Here is a 7,731-nt window from a genome sequence, read left to right as displayed (position 1 = left end):
TTCTAGCCCACCATATATAAGGACAAAAATGCTTTGATCCAAGCATGCGATGCTTGACAAAGAGCTGGAAACATCACAGCCAAAAATGATGGCTCAAAACGGCATTCAAATCTATGAAGTCTTTGATGTATGGGAAATAGATTTCATGGGCCCATTTCATAACTCATTCGGAAACAAGTACATCCTTGTAGCAATCGACTACGTGTCTAAATGGGTAGAACCACAACCTCTTCCCACTAACGATGCTCGAGTAGTTGCATGATTTTTGAAAAAACCATTTTCACGATTCGGTACTCCGAAAGCCCTAATCAGCGACAGAGGTACCCATTTCTCTAACTCGCTGAAGGAAAAAGTTTTAGCACGCTATGGTGTTCACCACATATTGGCAACACCATATCGCCCTCAGACTAGTGGGCAAATAGAAGTCTCAAATCGGGGAATTAAAAGGATCTTAGAAAGAACTATAGGAATGAATCGCAAAAATTGGGCAGAAAAGTTAGATGACGCTTTAGGGCCTTTAGGACAGCCTACAAAACCCACCATTGGAACAACAGCTTTCGAACTTGTTTACGGGAAGGCATGTCATCTACCTGTAGAGCTGAAGCACAAAGCTTACTGGGCTCTTAGAGCAGTAAATTTTAATCTAACATCCGCCAGTAAAAACTAGAAAGATCAAATCCACGAACTCGAAGAACTAAGACCACTGGCCTATGAAAACTCCTGGTCTTACAAAGAGAAGACTAAAAGTTTACACTAAGCCCATTTAAAAGGAAATAATTCAAGTTAGCGACCGTGTACAATTATATAACACACGTTTACGTCTTTTCCTAGGTAAATTAAATCTCGTTGGACGGGTCCATACATAGTAGAATTAGTTTTTGACTATGGGAAAAGCGAGATTTCAAATTCTGACGGCCACAAGTTCAAAGTTAATGGACATCGATTAAAACCGTACATCGATGGGCCATTCGAAGATGTTTCGGAGGTAATAATCCTCCGTCAAAACCAATGAACATACTGGAAGTAGGGTTTGGCCAAGACCCTCATTAAACCAGGCCTTGTATATATGTTCTCTTTATTTTTTTAAAAATAAAATAAATAAATAAATAAATTTTTCATTGTCTAAAAAAACACGGGGGCGTGCTCCTAGAAGCACAGTCCCATGCCACAAAGTGCGGGCCAGAATCTTTGCCGCAAAAATCATAGTCAGACGGGTTTGTAACAGGATTGGCAGGCCAAAAACACGGGGTCGTGCTTCTCCAAGCACGGGACCGTGCCTGACAACTAGTTGGCTATAAAAGGCACCTCTAGCCAATGCATTTCTTGCACTCAACCAAACCCAAAGACTCTCCCCTATGAACACAAAATGCCTACTAAGATAAACGAAGAAATTCCCGTCCCTCGTCAATCGAGGAATGAAACCCGACACGTTTCCAAAAACGAGCTTCTTATGAAACTTCAAGAGCTCGTTAAGGAACTCACTGAGATGAATCTCCTTGCATAGATGCATCAAAAGGGAGCTTCGATATATCAATGAACAACTCCAGTTTCAAGTACTTCGTTTCACGTACTTTCCTACACCCGGGCCAGTCAATGGAGGAGAGCCTTTCGGTGGAATCTAGAGACATTAATATTTACGCTTTCATGTTTAAACAAATGCAATTGGCTCAATGTTTAGGACCATCGGGCTTAACCCGATAAAATCTATGTTTTAGGAAAATCGGGCTTATCCCGAAATTATGTTTAGAACCTTTAAATTAATGAAAAGTAATCTTAGGACGTTCAAAATGTTCAATTAACATCTTAAACATCATTCCAAGAATTCATAGTCTCACGTTTTGCTGAAAAATCAAAAGAAACAATTCAGTGACAAAAGCATGGGTCCGTGCTTCATGAACCACGGGGTCGTCACTACAACAAAAAGGGCTTTTAGGACCTTTTGTTTGGGACGCTTGTAAAATAGGGTCCTAAAATCTATTTAAAAGGACGAATGAACATTTGGGTTCCTTTTACAATGTACATCACGGAACCGGTGTCCTAAAAAGTTATTTAATAGGAAGATGATTCTTTGTGGTCGTATTATCATATAACTTAATAAGACACTTAAAATGTAAATCCTAATAAAGTAACATACAAGACACGTAGTTGTTGGTGTCTCATTATGTAGTAATGCAATAGGACACTTGATCACCGGAGGTCTTATTATAACATAAGTTAATAGGAGATTTGTAGTTAAGTAATAAATGTTCGGTGTTATAAGACCTTTTTTAGTCGATGTCATATAAGAACATAACTTAATAGGACATTTTACACTATGGTCTTATCACTTTAACCTTAATAATACGCTTAATCATTGTGGTGTTATTATAATACACCTTAATAGGACATTTGACATTTAAGTCATAAAACATATGTTTTATAGGACGTTTATTCGCTAAAGTTTTATTATAACACAATTCTACCATTTAAAAAGAAATTATTTAAATAAATGAAAATCAATCCCAACAATGATTGGGGTTGATTATCTTGCGATTATGTCGGCCATCTAAACTTGAATAGAGTCTTATGTAGCCAAACTTGAATCGTAGGTCTTCGTTATAGTGTATAGTAAGGATGAGCTCGGTATCATACCGGTATCGAAAATACCGATCCCCAAAATCGCAAATTCTTGGTACCGGTACCGAAATATTCGGTTCGGTACCGCACTACAAAAAAAGTGACCATTAGAGACTAAACTATTAAGGACTAATATATTAGTCTCAAATACATAATATCTTAGACTGATTTTTTAGTCGCTAATAATATTAGACTCTGATTTTTACAAGACTAATGTTAGTGACCGATAATTAGTCACTAATAATTTAACACCTTGTTTGAGACTAACCTTCAGTCTCAAACATCTCCATGAAATATAAGGTTTTGGAAGTAAATTTTTTGCGACAGAATTTTAGTATCAAATTTATATTGAAAAATGACGTAAATGTATGACGACTGATCTTCAGTCTCTATCATATAACGTACATATTAGAGACTGAAAATCAGTGCATTAAACTCATAAAACGAATCTTTATTAGAAACTAATGTTTAGTCTTAAATACATCTTATATATAAAAGGATCAATGACTGATTTTCGATCTATAAGAGCATTCTCATCCCATCCCTTATCCCCATCCCTATAATTTAGCTAAAAACTCATATTCCTTAAATTTATTTCTCACTTTTAAAAAACCTTCTACATCCAATCCCCCATTTCCTATCTCTATATTATTTGTTTCTTCTTTTTTCATTCACAACCTTAACCACTATCTATTTTGTCTTATTGTCTATTTTGTCAAACAATCAAACCCATGAAACCGACTTGCGCTACTCATAAAAAAAAGATATTATACTTGCTATTAAAATTTCTATATAAATAGGAAAACGGATCATTGAAAGGCTAATCATTCAAAACCATACAATTAGAGTAAAACTATATCACAGAACGCAAACAATTAGATCATAACAAAGCATTAATACTCAAAAACTTAAAGTCGACAACATATTATAACTTCACCAAAAGAAAGACTGCCTTTTTAACTTACGGTTATCTAAATTCGTCAACATCGATTAACGCTTCACTTGATGACGCTTAAAAAAACCACCAAAAAATAGTTAGCATCAAGTAATTACTAAACATTCAAAAAATAGTCTTCGGTCTTCAAAGTTGATTATCTAAATCATGGTGATGCCTCATTATGATTTCCCTTTGAAGTCCCTCAAAATATAGTCGTTGAATTTTAGACATGACACTCACATCCATCATCATAATTCTTTGATCTGAATCCTTCTTTGCAAGCTCCGCTTTCTCAGCTTCAATCCTCAACTTTTCTTTCTTTAACTTCAACCTTTCATCTTCAAGATGTAACTTTTTTTGCTCATTTGCGTTGTCATGCTCCATCTTCTCAGCCTTAAGACGATAATACTCTTTCTCTTGAGCACTCGACTCCTCTAAAAGAGTATACTTCATCTTTCTAAGTTGGATTATTTCCTCCGATTGAATGCTTTGGGCCTTTCGTTTTGCTTTTTCAGCTTTCCTACCCATTGGTCGGTCCAACTCGATAACATTCTCTGTGGGGGATGAGGTTGTGGTCGGGGTCGGGGATGGTACCGTCGTCTTCTTTTTAATTGTGTCATCTTTTGTGGTATATGAAATCCACTTAGGTTGGTCCTTTAATAGGTGCCAACAATGCTCGAACGGATAGATTTTTTTACGTATTGATTGGTACATAATCTCTACCCTGTCAAACTTTCATTTAAACCAATAAAATTCATGTCAGAAAAAACAAAATATAAATTAAAATACTCTCAACACAAGTAAGAACGAAATTTCTACCTTATCATGGTCAGTCAAGCCACTTTGATTTAACCGTTCAACTTTATCTAGGTACGAACAAAAGTAATTTGTGGCCTTTTGAATACATGACCATCGATGTGTTAAAGACTTCAATGACCGCTCGGTTGTGGTTTTTTTATATTGGTCAAAGTATTCCAAGACTTTTTCCCAAAATTGAGATTGCTTTTGATCAGTACCATGAATGGCATCAACGCTACAATTTAGCCATGCAGAGACAAGCAACTTGTCTTCTTCAGAGACGAAGTTAGTACCCCTCACTGATCTCTTGACGTTGGTTGGATAAGTAAGAGGCAAGGGAGGAGAGTCATCTAGGGTCATATGAGAGTTTCCAGTAAGAAGGTTGGTGTAGTATTGGCTTTGTGAGTCCATATCTTGACTTTCCATATCTAAAAGATTCACACACAATATATATGAAATGAAAAGATAAGACTATATTGTTTAGCAGGCTACCTAATTGACATGTTTAAATTATTTTATAGTTTATAACATGAACAGCAGACGACCATTTTATCATTTTCATGTTACTCCAACAGGTGACATATAACTATATAAGTATAATAAGGACCTATATCATTTTCATTTTCATATAATATGTTTATAAATTTGTAATTTTGGCCCATTTGTTTAATGTAAAGTGGTTTTAAAAACTATCTTTTGATGTCCGGTGTATAAATGTGGAAACTATATGAAGTTAGTTGCTATTTATTGATATTTTCCTGTAGTAAGTTTTGGATTAGTTGAAAGGTGCTTACTTGTCTTACAATTTACCAAGGATTCAGGGAATAAAGTGGAAGAGTGCAAGCTAAAAGTGGTATATCTACTTACAACTTACAAGTCCATGAACTTCATATACTGGTAAGTTAAGAAAACTTTAGTGACAGTATATTTACACATAATCATACAAGGTTCGGTTCAGTTTCAGTTAAAGTCGAGCAACGAAGACACATTAACCATAACTGAATTCACATATATTTACACTCAAGTCACAAGCATAATGAAATAATTCAACAAACATACTCATTCTTCATAATGCAATAATACAACAAACAGAATCATACTTCATGGCATGATAGTCAACAATGTTTTGTTCAGTTAACTCTTGGTTACTTTAAAGCTCAGGCATATGCAGTTGCAGCATGAATTCAAATTTGGTAAAATACAAACATATAAGATTCGGTTCAGTTTCGGTTAAAGTCGAGTAACGAAATCACATTAAGCGTAACCATAACTGAACAGTCATTTCGGTTGGTAGCGATTTGGTTTGGTTCGGTCTTACATATCAACGGTTCGGTTTTGGTTTATAATTATCAAAAACCATTACTAACGGTTTGATTCACGATTAATATATCAAACACCTGGTGGGCATCAAAGTATTATGCTATATATAATTTTCAGTGGACAACATTGCCCTATACAAAACCCTAGAAATTGTACTATAGGGCTTGCATCGAATTGGGAATATATAAACCAAGAATACGAATTAATTACAAAGGATATATGAAACTCAAGATGAATTACCTGTGAATGAAGACATTTTTTTGAGAGAGTGGACCGTTTGATCGATCACTGGCCAAAGAACGAAGGTGTGAATTCGATTAACACTATCCCATTTGGTGAAGTCCTATCAGAAGACAATTTGGTGAGGTAATGTAAAAAGATTGAGGTAGAGAAGATAAAAGAGAGGAAATAGGCGGGAAAGACGAGCGGGAGTTGGAAATAGGGGAAAGCTTTCTTGTTCCTAAATATGGGGTCAAGTTTGGTATTTTCTTAAATTTTAGAAATGGGGTAAAGGGATAGAGAATAGGATGGAGTAGCTTTTTAACTAATTTTCTTAAATTATAAGGATGGGGATGAGTTTAGGGGATGGGATAGGAATGCTCTAAGTATATGGAAAAAGTCTCATATAAAAAGAAGTAACGGAAGCTAATAATCAATTGCAACCTAAAGTTTATAATAGGATTAAAATAAATTATTTTGTTGGCAAAATTCAAAATATTTGTTTAATATTTCAAAGCTGCCCTCTTTACCGCTCGTATGTGCCAATTTTCATTTTTATTTTCTTATTTTCATGGTCTAATAAACTTCCCTCTTTAATTAGAAAAACCCAAATTGGTTTTCTACTTTCCTAATCCCTCTCAAACCTAAATCGACGTTCATTTCCAGTTTGCCGCTCCGTTGTTTAGCTGCTACCATCTGCCACATTGATTGTGTGACCTTTGATTAAGGAACCACCACTGCAACATCGAACACCTTTCACTTGTTGATTTAGCTTCGCTTTTTGTGTGATTGCGTATAAGGTACCATACTACCATCGAACCGATTGCTCAATTTTTTTGTGGGTTGTATTAAGCACATCGCATGTCTAGTTTTATATATGGTTGTATGTTTATGTTTTACATCCAGTTATATGTACATATTGCATGTTGTATGCACATGTAAGAGGTCCTAATTTCTGTTATGGTGTACTAAAAGTAAAAGGTTTGAAGATGCACACAAACTGCTCGATGAAATGCTTCAACCATTGGGACACACATTTTGGTAATTTATTTTTCAGATACTTTTAATTTGCAGATCGTTGATACTCATCATTCAAATTTGTGATATCAAAACCAAAAGGATGTAAATAGACCAAAAATATGTATAACAGACCTACAATCAGTTTTGGGTTGGGTCAAACGGGTTAGGTTGAAATTTCTTTTGTTTTTTTGGTCAAAACAGGTAAAAGTTTAGACTAGGTAATACTAGTTTTGATAAATCTATAACGTCATGGTTCTCAAAATTTTGGTTTACAAGTATGAGGTTAACGGGTTAAGATAGAGAACAAGTTATGAATTAACTAGATAAAATGGGTTACGGGGTTACGAGTCTTATAAGGTGGTATTGCTTTATTTGAGTATCCTTTAAGCCTCACAAAGTGAATGCATGGTTTTGTTAACATTGTTTATCAACGACTATAGGATCAGAACATTTGTAATTGTCATATTTTTGCAACTATATATATATATATATATAGGGTGGGGTTAAAAGAAAAAGTGGAGTGTGTCTAAAAAGTGTAAGAAGTAATCTGGTGCGTTAGATATGTTGATCTGATGGTGGATATGGAAAGTGTGTTTTGTGTGCGGTGTGTTTAATTTTAGTTGTGATGTGTTTATTGTGCGGTGTGTTTTATTAGATATAATGGTGAAAACCCACTTTTTACACTTTTTAGGAAAAATCTACTTCTTATTATAACCTTGCTATATATATATATATATATATATATATATATATATATATATATATATGAAAGTAGTTAACCTGGAAAATAATTCGAAGTAGAAAATAGACACTAGAAAATG

This window comes from Bidens hawaiensis, unplaced genomic scaffold (assembly GCF_021521415.1).
Source record: "Bidens hawaiensis isolate Kalapana, Puna unplaced genomic scaffold, B.hawaiensis_p1.1 tig00051158_1, whole genome shotgun sequence".
NCBI lineage: Eukaryota > Viridiplantae > Streptophyta > Magnoliopsida > Asterales > Asteraceae > Bidens > Bidens hawaiensis.
The sequence above is the reverse complement of the archived record's forward strand: the minus strand, read 5'-3'. Positions refer to the sequence as shown.